Source organism: Pantherophis guttatus, chromosome 4 (genome assembly GCF_059756535.1).
Source record: "Pantherophis guttatus breed Tessera chromosome 4, ASM5975653v1, whole genome shotgun sequence".
Lineage (NCBI taxonomy): Eukaryota > Metazoa > Chordata > Lepidosauria > Squamata > Colubridae > Pantherophis > Pantherophis guttatus.
Genome location: NC_142066.1, coordinates 99,431,725 through 99,448,184, shown reverse-complemented (window position 1 = coordinate 99,448,184; position 16,460 = coordinate 99,431,725). Strand labels below are relative to the sequence as shown.

Below are 16,460 nucleotides of genomic sequence, written 5' to 3'. Positions count from 1 at the left end.
GTGCGAGCTGCACTGGCTCCCGCTGGTCTTCCGGATGCGCTTCAAGGTTTTGGTTACCATCTTTAGAGTGCTCCATGGCATCGGACCGGGATATTTACGAGACCGCCTTCTGCTACCAATAGCCTCTCACCAACCAGTATGCTCCCATAGAGAGGGGCTTCTCAGGGTGCCGTCGGCCAAACAGTGTCGACTGGCGGCCCCCAGGGGGAGAGCCTTCTCTGTGGGGGCACCTATCATCTGGAACAAGCTCCCCCCAGAGATACGGAGGATCCCGGACCTGCGCATGTTTCGTCGTGCTCTCAAAACTTTTTTATTTCAGCAGGCTGGCCTGGGCTAACTCTCCTCTTCTAAATTTTTAATTCGTGATTTTATAAATTGGGTGTTTTAATCTGTGTTTCGACCAAAATATTTAATAATTTTAAGGGATTTTTTAATATTTGTATTATCTGTATTTTATCTTGGCTGTTCACCACCCTGAGTCCTTCGGGAGTAGGGCAGTATAGAAATTTGACTTATAAATAAATAAATAATAAATAAATAATTTCTTAACAACACAATTGAAAAAATATAAAATATTGTTCCGCTGGCTAATACCAGAAGGGTTACTGATTTCCTGGCAGGAAAAAAATACAAGATTGACAGTTTAGAAAAAGCACAAGACTTTTTTGATCAGCATTTTGTGTTGGAAGAGGAACAGGAAAGCAGAGAAGAATTAAAAACTAAGAGCCAAGAGGAACACCGGATAGAAAAAGAAGAAAGAGATCAAGAAGAAAAAAGAAGATTGGAGAGAGAAATAGAATTGAAAGAGAGGGAGTGAGGGAAAAGACACAAGTAATTACAAGAAACACAAGAAGACTAAGAACAACAAACAGATAGAAAACAATAATGGAACAAGAACTAAAGATGACCTCAATTAACATAAACGGACTAAATTCACCAACCAAAAGAACACACATATTCACAAAATTATATAAATTGGAGATGGATGTCATAATTTTACAAGAAGTCCATATTAAGAAACAACATCAAAAACTATTAGAAAACCAAAGATTAGGAAACACTAAGATTAGATTAGGAACACTATACACATCATTAGCGGATCAGAAAAGAGAGGAGTTAAGAAACATTTAAAAACAAAGCAAGTATATACAGACACAGATAGATGGATTTTGATGATAGAAATACAAACAGAATAAAAAAAAATGTTATTAATATCGATATATGCACCCAATGGAAATCAAAGTAAGTTTTTTTAAAAAAAATACATAACATAACTAAGGATCTGGAATATGAGAATATCTGTATCATAAGAGATTTCAATGCAATCATGGATACCAAAAAAGATTATCAGAGCAATAAAAAGAACAAAACCAGGAAAAAAACATTACCAGATACATTCAAAGACATGGCAGACGAATTACAATTACATGATGTTTGGAGAGAGGCAAATAAACAAGCAAAACAATATACATTCTATTCTGGCCCACACCAATCATGGTCCAGAATAGATATGGCCTGGACGACCTCAGAATTTAGGAAAGAAATAAAAGTCATAGAAATATCACCAAATACCTGGGCAGACCACAGCCCAATAACAATAGTATGGAAAGAATATCAGAAACAAAAAAGGTGGATGATGGACACTGGAATGATTAAAGACAAGAAACACGCACAGATGATCGAGAAAGAAATGAATATGTTTTTTCAGATAAATACCAAAGAACAGATAACACTCCATAATCTCTGGGATACAGTCAAAGCCTATATAAGAGGCCTTACCATCTCGAATACAGCAAAGAAAAACAAAGATAAACAACAGACAAGAAACAACCTATTAACAGAACTCAGAACACATGAATTAGAATTGCAGCAACAACCCCATAATAAAATAATTAAAGGAAAGTTAAAACTTGTCAAACATAAGATTTATTTAATTACACAAACAGAAATTGCACAGAAAATCAAATTGGCAAAACAAAAACACTTTGAGCATGCAAATAAAACAGGTCGCTGGTTAGTGTATAAATTGAAAAAGGAAAAAGAGAAGAGGAACATATATCAACTGCAAGATGAGGTAGGGGAAATATACCACATAAATCAAGACAAAAAACGTATAGCAAAAAATTTCTTTCAGAATCTTTACAAGCAAGAAGAAATCATGGAAGAGGAGATCAAGGAATATTTACATAAACTGGATAAATATCGAGTTTACGTAAAATAAATTGGAGGAGACTCACAAAGAGGTATTAAATAGACCAATTACTATGAGTGAATTGCTGGAAGCAAGGAAAAAACAAAAAAACAATAAAACTCCCAGACCAGATGGCATACCAACAGAATTCTATAAAAAGTGTCAGCATCCAATGGACGAGTTTCTACTCCAAGTTTTCAACGATGCACTCTTAGAAGCAAAAATTCCCAATTCCTGGGCTGAAACCATAATTACACTTATCCCAAAAGAAGACACTGATCCCACACAAATCCAAAACTACAGGCCAATATCACTGTTAAATGTGGATTACAAACTGTTCATGCTGGTCATTACGCAGAAACTGAAAACAATTATTGATAAATACATCTACTCAGACCAAAATGGTTTTGTTCCGAGAAGACAGATCAAAAATAATATGAAAACAATCATTAACGTCCTTGAATACTATGAGAAAAGCTCTAATTTTCCTGGACGCGCAGAAGGCATTCGATAACTTAAATTGGAATTTTCTTATACTACAATTGGAGGTGATGGAATTTGGCGATAAATTTTTAAGCATGATTAGGAAAATATACTCCTCCCAAATGGCCAAAATTATGATCAACGGGGATATGACAGAAAAATTTGAGATATCAAAGGGAGTGAGGCAAGGATGCCCTCTATCCCCATTATTGTTGATAATATCCCTTGAAATCTTATTAAATGAAATTAGGAAAGACAAAGAAATAAAAGGTCTGAGAATAAAAAAAAGAAGAGTATAAATTGCAAGCCTTCGCTGATAATGTGGTGTTTATCATGGAACAACCAGAAACAACAGGAACTAAACTGTTAGGGAAAATAGAGGAATATGGAAAAGAGGCCAGTCTCAAAATCAATAAACAAAAAACAAAAGCATTAATGAAGAACTTGACAAAGGCACAGGAGAAAGAATTAGAAGATAAATTAGGAATACAAATAGTAAAGAAAATAAAGTATTTGGGAATTTGGCTCACCAATAAAGCAACATCAATTAGAGAGGATAACTACACTAAATTAACAAAACAGATTAAAAGAGATTTGGAAATATGGAGCAAACTACAATTGTCATTCTTAGGGAAAATTGCATCCATTAAAATGAATATACTACCCAGACTGCTATACCTCTTCCAAGTAACTCCGATTTGGCCAGGAAAGGATTTTTTCAAAGACTTTGATAAATGATAAAATGATAGCAAAGTATATTTGGCAGGGGAAGAAGGCCAGAATTAAAATAAAATACTTGCAAGACACCCGGGAGAAAGGAGGATTAGGGTAACCGGACTGGGAACTGTACTATAAGGCGGCATCATTAAATTGGGTAAGAGCCTGGATAGATCTGAAAAATAAGTTTCAAGTTTCAAGTTTATTAGATTTCTATACCGCCCTTCTTCCGAAGGACTCAGGGCGGTGTACAGCCATATTAAAACACATAGATTTATAAAATTTAAAACCAATTAAAATCGAATAAAAAAAAATAAGAGAACACTACTTCTAGAGGGATTCAACCTACAATGAGGCTGGCACGCATTTTTGTGGGAGGGAAGAGATAAACATCACAGATATTTCCAACAACACATTATTAGAGGATCATTAGATAGAACATGGCAAGAGATCAGAAAAATACATTATAATAAAATTCCGAGATGATTATCGACTATGGAGGCGTTGATCTATCCTAACACTATGGACACAGAGAAAATGAGAAATTACAAAGATCTATTGAACAATAGAGAAGAATTACAATCGAGACAAGAATTGAAAGAACAGGGTATAGACATAGACTGGTGGCCATATTTACAAATAGAGTCACAGTATAAAACAGATCGGGTACAATTCAGATTTCAAAATGAACCAAATGAATTGGATAAAATTTTACAAGGAACAGACGAGAAAATGATAACCAAAATATATAATTACTTATTAAAATATAAATTAGAGGAAGAAGTGGTCAAAGAAAACATGATAACTTGGGCAAAAAATTTTGGGTATAGTATCGAATTGGACAAATGGGAAAAAATATGGACTGTAAATTATAAACTGATAATGTCTATACCCTACAAGGAAAATCTGTTCAAAATGTTCTATAGATGGCACCTCCCACCGGCGCGCCTAGCAAAAATGTTTCCAAACACCTCTCCAATTTGCTGGAAATGTAACTCACATAAAGGAACATATTACCATCTATGGTGGTCATGCCGAAAGGCGAAACAATATTGGCAGGAAATAAGAAAAATGATAGAAGAAATTACAAATCAGAAGTTGGAAATGAAGCCGGAAACCTTTCTACTCAGAATAATCACAACACAGTATGAGAAAGAGATAAAATACTTAATTATCCACATCCTAACTGCAGCCCGCATACTCTTCACCCAAAACTGGAAACATGAATACATACTGACAGAAAACAAAATAATTACTAAAATCACAGATTGCGCAGAAATGGATAAACTTACAAAAGAGCTACAAGAGGAAGATGACACAGAGTACTACTTAGCATGGCAAAAATGGTATAACTGGTTGGAGAAAAAATTAGAAATACATTCATAGGGACACTAAAGAATAAGGTCAATTTTTGAGACAAAATTTTGAGTATCAATTAAGGAATGTAATCATTTAAAGATGGAGCATATATTAATGCTTCACATGTAAATATGTAAATATATAGATATATAGATAAATATGGGAAAAATAGTTTACCGATGTAACAACTTTAAGAGCAAGTCGTAAGACTTGATTGATGTTCGTTTGTTTTGTATGTTGTATCATTGTATTTATGTTTGTTTGTACTTTTTAACTAATAAAATTTATTTTAAAAAAAGAAGAGAGGGAGGAGAAAGAAGAGGAAAGGAGAGGGATTGTTGTAAAAATGGGTGAAATATGGTGTACAGCAGAAAAGAAACAGACGGGCAATTTTTGTATTTTTTTTTAGGGTTATACTATTGAAATAATAATGGAAGATAATACGGATGCTAAAGCACATCAGTTTAGATATTATTGCATACTAGTTAATATTTATATGGAAATTAAAACTGTGTAAAAGGTAGGAGTAAATAATATGGAATAAGGAAAATGGAATGTAATAATTAGGAATATGTTTATATGTATTGACATGTATGATACTCAAACATCATGCCATTCACACAATGATACGTATAAATTTTTTAAAAATAAAAACTTGAATTAAAAAAAATCTGTGCCAAAATGATGTACTCAATAAAGTTTTACATAGAGATTGGATTGTCTCAACAGTGCTTGCTTGGCTGGATTTGTCAGTCAGAACCCTGACATTAAACCAGCTGTACCAAAATCCAACTAACAAACCAAAATTTTGGGGTCCTGAGCCCCAGCAAGCTGTCTGGAAGAGCTCCGGAGGAAGACTCCAGGAAGATCATGGAGATGGAGCACAAAAGGGAACCAACAGCAAAGAAAGTCCCGGGGGTGGCCCAGGCAGATTTCAGAACCCAGGTGACGGTGACCCACCTGAAAGCCTGAGCAGAGAAAGTCAAGTGACAGGCAGTGGAGGACAAGGCCATGGCAACTGGGGAACTCTATCAGGCAGAGGAAGAATTCTGGTAGAGGAGGGCACCGAAGACAGCTGAAGCTGAGTTTCCCTTGATTTCCCCTAGAATGTCGTTCACTCAAGTATTGAGGTGGAGAGCGGGATGGGAGGAATCAGGTGGAGATACCTGACAGCCTACCACAGCTCCTCAGTGGAGCAGCTGAGGGAGAAGTTCCTCAGTCTGAAGTGCATGGACAGAAGGCAGCTGGGCCTGATGGAATTCTGGGATGAGTTGTCAGGGACTGTACTGCAGAGCTAGCTGGAGTGTTCACAGATATTTTCAATCTATCCCTGTCGCAGTGCTCTATCCCTACCTGCCTGAAGACATCTATTATAGTGCCAGTCCCTAAGCAGACAGTAATGGTATCTCTTAATGATTATAGACCAGTAGCTTTAACATCTGTTGTCATGAAATGTTTTGAGAGGCTGGTGTTGAATTATATTAAGGCTAGTCTTCCCTCTACTTTGGACCCATACCAATTTGCATATAGGGGTAATAGATCAACTGACAATGCTATGTCTCTTGTTGTCCATACTGTATTGAGTCACTTGGAACAACAGGGGACATATGCAAGGCTGTTATTTGTGGATTATAGCTCTGCCTTTAACACCATTTTACCCAACAGGTTGTTTTTTAAAATGTCCAATTTGGGTATAAATCAGAGGATTTGTTTGTGGATAAGGGATTTTCTGACAGGTAGGCCACAGTCAGTAAGGATGGGATCTCACCATTCCTCTACTCTGATACTAAGCACAGGAGCCCCCCAGGGTTGTGGGCTAAGCCCTTTCCTTTATTCCTTGTACACACATGACTGCACCCATTGTATAACACCAATGCAATTATTAAATTTGCAGATGACACAACAATGATGGGGCTCATTAATAAGAACAATGAGTCTGCTTACAGGAAGGAAGTACAAGGGCTGACATTGTGGTGCAATGAAAATAATCTCACACTTAACACCACAAAAACTAAAGAACTTATAATTGACTTCAGGAGGAAGAGAGATGTACATCTATCATTGTACATAAATGGTGAGGAGGTGGAGAGGGTGGGTAGTTTTAAATTTCTAGGCATTTATATCTTGGAGGACCTCTCATGGACTATGAATGCTAACATGCTTGTGAAGAAGGCACAGAAGAGGCTGTACTTCCTGAGAATGCTCAGGAAGATAAATCTATCTCAGCATCTACTTCTGTCCTACTATCGCAGCACCATTGAGAGTGTCCTGACATACGGCATTCTTGCATGGTATGGGAGCAGCTCTGTAGCAGACAAAAAAGCTCTACAGAGAATCATTAAAACTTCCCAGAATATCATCAGACTCCAGCTACCAGCCCTGGACGACATCTTCGAATCTCGCTATTTGAGAAAGTTGCATAACATTCTCAGAGACTCTTCCCATCCTGCTTACAATCTTTTTAGACTGTTGCCTTCTGGCAGAAGATACAGAACAATTAAAACTCAGACCACATGTTTTCTGAATAGTTTTTATCCCAGAACTATAATTGCATTCAACAATGAACTAAAGGGCCACCATCAGTGAGCTGTTGGATAGTATTACTTGGTCTGTTGTGTGGATGTTTGGGTGGTTTAGGGGTGGAGAATTGTGGTGGGTGGGAGTGTGTTTGGGGATTGTTATGTGTGTTGGACCTGGTCTTTGGGTGTTAAGTGAATTTTGTTTTATGGGTATACTGTATATACACGTACAATGACAATAAAGTGATTGATTGATTGATTGATTGATTGGGATGGAGGATGAAGCCACTTGCTGAAGTGGTGGCTTTGCCAGCCTCATCACCCCCATCATTTCTGGGGCCAAGTCCAGTGGCCACCATCGGGACTGCTAGTCCCCAGCAAGTGGCTGTGCCTCTACCACTTTCTTCCTAAACTAGATATGGGGAGTGCTAAACTGATTGCTTTCAATCTATGCCGAAATGATGTACTCAATAAAGTTGTGCATTTGGAGGAAGATTTGGGAGCTGTAGATGGGGCAAAAGAGAGAGAGGAAGAGAAAGATGAAAAAGCAAAAGAGGAAAGAGCGTTAAGAGAGGGAGCCAGAGCCAAAGAACCAATGGAACAAAGAGAGACAAGAGCGATGAAATTTAAAACTAGTAATAAGTAAAAAACGGAAGAAGAAATTAGAGTAATTTCCTTAAATGTAAATGCATTGAATGCGGCCATAAAAAGAAATAGAACATTGGCTAAATTAAATACTTTGAAGATGGACATTATATGTTTACAAGAAGTCCATATTAGAAAACAACATTTAAAATTGTTACAATATCCAAAATTAGGACTCTTATTTACACATCAAAGTAAAAGAGGTGTGGTATTGTACATTAAAGAAAATTAGAACCCAAGTTAATTTTTGAAGACGAGGAAGGCAGGATTTTGATGGTGGAAATAAAAATGAACTTTAAACAAATACTTTTGATAGCACTATATGCACGGAATGAAAAACAAGAAGAATTTTATCTGAAACTACACAAGAAAATTACATAATTGGACTATGAAAATATATGTATAATGGGAGATTTCAATGCGATAATAGATGCAGGCTTGGACTATAAAACAATGAAGGTAAATAAAAAGCCTAGAAGTACACTGCCAAAATCGTTTTTTACAATGATAGAAGAATTAAGTATTCAAGATATCTGGAGATAAAAACACTTGAAAGAGAGACAATACACTTTCTATTCAAATAGACATATATCATGGTCAAGGATAGATGTGATATGGGTGTCAATGGGACTTACAGAGATGTGCAAGAAGTAAATATTGGTTCTAATATATGGGCTGATCACAGCCCAATTACAATAATATGGAAAGGGCAAAAGAAAAAGACAAGGTGGACTTTGAATGCAGCAATTTTAAATGAAAAAGAGTTTCAGGACTTTGCAGAAAAAGAATTGGAAGTATTTTTTAAAATAAGCAAGAAAGAGGATATATCACTTCAAAATTTATGGGATACAATGAAAGCATATATCAGAGGCCTAGCAATAACGTACTTGGCAAAAAAGAACAAAAAGAAGTGGCAGAAACAAGGAAGTTTAGAAGAGGACTATAAAAAATTGGGAAAAGAATTTAAGAAAGATACCTTAAATAAAAAAATTAAGAAATTGATGGAATTGAAAAAACATGAAATAAATTTGAATGAACAAGAAGCATTAGCAAATATATTGAGAACAACCAAACATATTCTTTAAAAAAAATGCAAACAAACCTGGAAGATAGCATATGAGTTAAGAAAAGAGAGGGAGAAGAAAATAATAAAATGTTTACAAGATGGAGAAGGGAAACTACAATATAGAATTGAAGAGAAAAAGAAAATAACTCAAAAATACTATGAGCAACTCCACTCTCAAGAGAAAATTCCGGAGGAAGAGATACTAAACTATTTGGAAAAATCAGATTTGACTAAAATATCAGAACAATACAAAGTATTGTTAAAAGAAAGAATAACAATGATGGAAGTAACAGAAGCAATAAAAAAACAAAAAAGTTGGAAAGCACCAGGACCAGACGGTTTACCAGTGGAGTTATATAAAACATTACAAGAGATTATTAGTAATATAATGTTGAACATATTTAATAATTTATTAATAAAGGCAAAAATGCCAGATTCATGGAAGGAGGCATATGTAACACTCATATATTTTTAGACTGTTATTTCTGTAACTGTTTGTTTTATCTTTTTATCTTTTTTTTTTTGAAAAGGCCTTTGGGCTATTCAATAAAAGAATAAAATGGGAGAACTTCTGTTGTTCACAGCCACAGATTGGATGGAAAATTAGATGGATGGAGATTTGGCAGTAATCGAGGGGGGAGAAACAGGAAGTGCAGCCATCATTAGGAACTGATGGTGCGATAGCTGAAGAGTGGCTGCAGAGATTAACTGAGGAAGGAACTCTTACTTAGATCAGCTGGCATTGGAAATAGTAGGAGTCTGAAGTCATTGGTGATTGGACAGTAATGACTTCCACGAATTAACAACAGGAGAAGAACTTTTGACCCATATAGTAATTTAATTATATCTTGACATCTCCATATCTTAATATATTTACCTCTTTATATATTTATATTTATTTTTCTTACATATTTCTATATACATTTATATATCTCTAGATCTCTATATAACTTAGATACATTTATATACATTTATAAATTCATATAATACATATAGTTTTAATTTAAATTTGTGACACCTTTTTCATTAATTTCCTGCTTGGTGTTAGTATTACGAAACAAGTTGTCTACTTAAGATAAGTTACATATCATAACTGTGATATAGAACGTTAATTTATCAATAATAACTTGATAATCATTGTACTTAATTGCTTGTGAATATAACCAAATTAATTATAAATTAATTATAAATTTATTATTATTATTATAAATTAAGTATTTTTAGTTATAGATATTGATGGATTGAATGATTTACTGATATAGATTGATAAGTTTAGCTACTTAATATCTGAAGGATATTAAAAAAACCGAGCATTTTCTGTAACATAAGAAATAAGACAACATTGGATAAAGAGAAGAGATAGTCAGTGAATGATAATTTGGAGGAATATTGAAAGAATAGTAAGAGACCAAAAAAAGGTCTTGGGAGAAATGACAAGTCTTTCATCAACGGTATTAAAAACAGGAAAGAAGACTACCTCTAACCCTACGATAACTATGACTTCACCAGCAACACAGAGATCGACAGAAGGGCTGTCTAAAACAGAAAAATCTGTGGTGATACCGACTATGCAAGCCATGCAATCGACCCTGACACTAATCCAAGATACTATGCTGAAGATGCAAGAAAAGATGTCTAACAACCACGAAGAGTTAAAGACGGATATCCAAGCCTTAGATCATAAGATGAATGAGATACAAGAATCAATACATAATAATGAACAAAGGATAAAAAAGGTGGAAACTAGGATGGAACAAAATGAGAAGAATTTGGACTCAGTGGATCAGAAATTGATGGTGCAAAATAGAGAGCTAGAAGACTCGATAATTCAGTTAGAGATGGATAGAGCATCTTTTTACTTACGTTTTCAAAACATAGTAGAAGATAAAGAGGAAGACCTGGGACAAGTGATGGCTGAATTGATCGCAGAAATATTACAACAAGATAAGCAGGATGCAATTAAAGAATTAGACAAAGTCTATAGAGTGCAGACCAATTATGCCAGAAGGAATAGGCTACCCAGGGAAGTCCATGTCAGATTCGCGAGGAAAAAAGTGAAGGATATATTGTACAATATGGCGAGAGAAGAACTGGTAACATATAGAGGGAAAGAGGTGATAATTTTGAAACAGGTCCCCAGGAGAGTGAGGGAAGTGAGAAGGGACTATCGATTTTTAGCTATACAATTAAATAAAAGGAACATCTTGTTTAAATGGATACTGCCGGAAGGTATGTTAATTACCTGACAGGGGAAGAAAATTAAAATAGATAGCTTAATTTGCCGCACAAGACTTCCTTGACCAATTGAGAGGAACGGAGGAGGAACAAAGCAGCAAGGAAGAAATAGAAGCACCAGCACCAGAAGAGGAAACCCTCTATCAACGGAACTCAAAAGAAGGAACCCCGGAGAAGAAGGAGATAGAAGAAAAGGAAAGCAAAGAGACAAAAGGGAAGAAACCAAGACCTCAAAGAACTACACGAGCAAACAGAAACTAAAGTCAAGCAAGAAAATTAGAAATGGAGGACTGGAAACTAACATCAATTAATGTTAATGGATTAAATAATAGCAGAAAGAGAAAACAAATACTCACAAAATTAGTTAAGCAGAATACTGACATAATATGCCTCCAGGAAGTTCATATAAGAAAAAAAGATGGAAAATATTTAGAATATAAGAAATTTGGGAAAAACCTTTACCTCACTAGCGGGGGGGAAAAAGAGGGGAGTAGTAATATACGTTAAAAAAGGGGACTTCCGGTGGCACTGCAGGCGTTGGAAGACATTCCTTTGGGATCGTCAGCCTCGTGATCTTGTAAAACTGCCAAGACAGCGTAAATCTGCTGTCTAGCGGTTTGGAATCTTTCCCCTCGGGAGAAGAGGGGGAGGTGAGCAGCCGGGCAAAGGTAGAGCTTCCCAAAAGCCCCAGGAATAATTCTGGAGCTTGGAGGGTGAGAGCTTCCTAGAAGCCTGACAGAGCTCCAGATCCGGGACTCTTCTACTTTTAAGCAGAACAAGACGCCGCAACCACCCCTGCAATCAACAATTAACAGTGAATTCAAAAGCAGGCAGAGCAAAGACAGGAGTTACAGGAATTGTAAGTACTGAACTTTAACTCTGTATCTATACTTCTTCCTTCTGAGGCTATTTTGTAAAACACAGAGGAAAGGAAATGGTGCCGGAACTCTAAAGGGGTGTGGAAAGTGAAAGTTAAGAGGAAAGTGTTTATCAACGTTGACAGCCCCGTTTAAAATTAAGGGATTTTACCTTAAAAGAACTAAGATTTCAAGACCAAAAAACACAGTAGTGACTTTTAACAAACCATAATACTTACAGAAAAGTGGAATTAATCGAATTTATTGGACTTATCAATTTGGCTGTTGAAAAAAGTGCAATTTTAAAACTAGAAAATGGCTTCAAAACAAATAAAAACTGGTCTTTCTAAAAGTGCTGGGGGATCACCGGCTCAACCATCTAAATTGCAGACTTTGTCAGCCCCACTGGATCCTCAAATACTGACACTTGAAGCCCTTCACGAGGCTTTAAAGAGGCAAGCTTTGGTTTCGGAAGAAAAAATTACCTCTGTTTTTGAGGAAAAAATCAAAGATGTGTCTGAGGAGATGGCTGAAATTAAGGAGGTAATTCAAATTCGAAATAAAGAAATAAGAGAAGACATTGTTTTGGCGCTTCATGGTCTGGCAGGATATATCGAATCGTTGGAGGAAAGGGTGGAAGAAATTAATCAGTTCAATTTGAATTTGGAGAATAAAATGGGCGAGGTTCAAACTAAGATGGAAAACACAGATGCAGAAGTTACAATGAAACAATATAGAGCAATGGAGTTTGCCCTGAGAGTAAGAGGTTTGAGAGAAAACAAACAAGAGAATTTGAGAAAGATTTTTGCAGAAGCTTTTGCACAAATAACTGGAGATTCAAAGGTAGAGTCTGAATGGCAAATAGATAAAATTTACCATGTTAATTCATGGGTTGCCAGACAGAGACAATTACCAAGAGACATTGTAATTTATTTTACTACAAGGAGGACACGAAATGAAATCTTACAAGTTTCTTACAAAAATAAACTCCAAGTGGTAGGACAGGAGGTTTTAGTACTGAAAGAAATACCCCCAAAATGTTGAGAGCTAGAAAGGATTATGCCTTTTTGGTCAATGAACTTAGAAATCGCCAAATACAGTACAGATGGGAAGTTCCAGCTGGATTAGTGGTGAATTATTCAGGAGAAAGATATCGTCTCAATACAGTTTGGAAGGCAAGAGATTTTTACACCAATGTACTAAAGGCTGGATGCCCACCGTCTTCAGAAGCCGGGAGAAGAAAAGAAACAGAGATGGCAAGAAAGAGGGGGAAAGGAAGGAATGCAGGCACAGGTTCAAGGAGGGGCCTCGATTACCCAAGAAGATTTACTGCAACCTTCGGGCATTGTTCAAGCTCTGGAATCATTTGAAAAAAATAGAAGAATCAAAGGGTCAAAGACAGACTCGAGCGGCAACCAAATGTAAAGAACAAGAATTAAAGACACAGCAACCCAGATGATAATCCAAGAAACTACAAAAACAGAAGCAGTGGGAGGAGCAAGGCCGAAGATGAAAATTCAGAGGATTTTCAGTTGGCACTCCAAAAGCTTCAAGGTGCCAAGAATGGCAACTAGATTTTTAACGTGGAATGTTAATGGTTTAAATTCACCGCAAAAGAGAAAGAAAATATTTCATTATTTGAAACAGTTTAAAAATGAAGTAATCTGTCTGCAAGAAACACATATCAGAACAGAAGACCAAAAAAACTTGTTAAATGCAAGATTGGGAACACACTTTGTTGCATCTGCTCCAGAGAAGAAAAATGATATGGTTATATATTTAAAGAAAGACTTAATGGCTAAATTAATTGAAGCAGATGCCCAAGGAAGATTCATAGCAATTGAACTTTTAATAGAAGGGGAAAATACTTTTAATTGGAGTATATGCATCTAATCAACAACAAGAAAATTTTTATAAGCTTTTACATACCAAATTAATACAATGGGATTATAAATCGTGTATATTACTGGGTGACTGGAATGGAGTACTGGATACCCAAAAAGATAAAAAGGGGTCTTTGTAAAACATCCAAACGCATGCTAGATTGCCTAAATCCTTTTTTGATATGATGGATGATATGGAACTGAGAGATATCTGGCGAGAACGGAATGCTGAAGAACAAGTCTTTACATTCTTCTCTGATAGGCATCATTTTCTAGGATTGATTTTATATTGATTGCTAATTATTTTCTTTCTAAGGTGAAGAAGACTAAGATATGTCCAAGAATCAATGATAAGATAACTATATGGGCAGTACCCAGACATGCGATAGAGAATATAAATGTAGAACAAAAACAAGATGTGATTACATATATAGAGCTTCTTAATATGGAAAGAAGTACATTACAGTTAAAATCTTTGAATGTATTAAAAGAAGATAATTTAAACTTGGTTTCAGTATGGACAGTTACAAACTAGATGGAAAGAGGATCAGAAAATTGGTATCATGCAAACGGATGAAAACTTGGTAAAACAGGGCTTCCAGTTTGACTTCCGTCACCATCAGACAGTCCTTTGAGACCGCCAGCCCCGTCGCTCGTAAAGAGCCGCCTTTACATCTGAAAGGCGGCTCAAAAAACTCCATTTCCATAAGGAAATGTGAGATAGAGCAGGCGAGGGCAGGTAGAGCCCTCTGCGAAGTCCCCAGAGTTTTTCTTTTACTCTTGGGGACGAAGCAGGATGAGGCTCCCTATTTCTCTCGCCGCTGCTCCGGGCTTCGGGAGACCTCTGCCTCTTGCAGAGCCAGGCGACGAGATCAAACCTTTCAATGAAAACAACAGATTGCTTAATTAAAGAGGATGAGATCTGGACTTGGGGCCCTAAATTGCAAGTATTTTTAATGATTTTATAAGCGTTTCTAAGTGAAGGGGAAAAAAAGCTTAAAATGGCGACCGCTGAGGCTTGAGAAGTAGCCGAAAGTGAAAGTCCTTCCGTAACAAGTTACAAAGTAGCAGAGCAAACAGTGCTGGCTAGAATAGAGAAAAGAAAAAATTTCTATTCTAAGTTTCTTTTTTTTCTTGGAGATCTGATATTGATCTTGTTGGAGAGAAGTCCTCTTTCTTCAAAAAGAGTTTGTCTGTGTAGCAGGATGGCGTTAAAATTAACAAAGCCAGACAAACAAGCAGCGGGGGGGGGGTTCCCCCATTTACAATTATGTGAACAAGTTTCGAGTTTACAGACTCAGAAGAATGGTTTTAATTTAAAAGAATTTGTTTTGAAGGAAATGGCAAGACATGACGAGATTGTGAACCAGAATTTTGAAAAATTTAAGCAGGAAATTAAAGAATTCATACAATTAAAGTATGATAACTTACAAAGAAAGATTGTAACAGTGACTAATGCTTTTTCAGAAATAGTTATAAAGATGGATACAATATCAAGTTATTAGAGTCTAAAATGGAGGAAGTTGATGATAAGATTTATAATTTGAACAATAAAATACAAAGAATGGAAAATGATTTGATAAATATTCAAGACAATAGCTCTGAAGTAAAGTTTAAAAAGGAAGCTGATCATGAGACTTACAATGCAGAAAATATAAAACAAGGGATTGAAAAAGAAGTTACAATGATGCAATACAGGCTCACAGAATTTGCGGTTAGAATGAGAGGATTACAGGAAAATAATAGAGATGATTTAAGAAAAATATCTGCTGAAATTCTGGCTGGGATTTTAAAGATTCATCCAGAGGAGGTATCTTGTAAGATCGACAAGGCCTATAGAGTAAATTCTTGGATTGCAAAGCAAAGGCAATTGCCTAGAGATGTGGTGATTTATTTTACAGATAAAGAAATAAGAAATGATATTGTGCAAAAATCTTTTAATTCCACTCTACAATTGTATGGAAGAAAGATCTGGATATATAAAGAGTTGCCGCCCAAGATATTAAAAAATAGAAAGAAATTCGGATTTTTGGTGACTGAGCTAAACAAACAAAACATCTCATTCAGGTGGGATGTCCCAGTTGGCATAATATTGAGATATCAAGGAGAAAGATACCAACTAAATTCTGTTGAAAAAGCGGAAGAATTTTACTATAAGGTTCTTAAAATGGGTTCAACATCTTCATGTATAATACATGAGTGGAATAAAGAAAAGAAAAATCAACAAGAGATAGAAATTCAGGATAAGCAGAAAGAGATGGAAGTAATGGAAAAACAACAAATTACAGAGGACTCTGTAGATGAGCAGCTTCTGGATTCTCCTTCAGAGGTTACAGCTAGACTATTTATAAATACAAGAGAGGTGGCTTTGGATTCTAATGTGATGATTCATCAAGTTACAGACCAGCATAGAAATCAATCAGTTGACATACAACTCAAAGAAAAGAAACCAGAATGGAGACTTAAGCCACAAAAGCAAAACCAACAAGATCAAGTTATAGATCA

The 16,460-nt window shown here is 35.9% G+C and overlaps 1 pseudogene; it reads left to right on the top strand.

Annotated features, from left to right (window-relative positions):
- Positions 1-12,387: 12,387 nt before the first annotated feature.
- On the top strand, positions 12,388-13,442 carry LOC148114259 (uncharacterized; annotated as a pseudogene).
- The last annotated feature ends 3,018 nt before the right edge of the window (positions 13,443-16,460 follow it).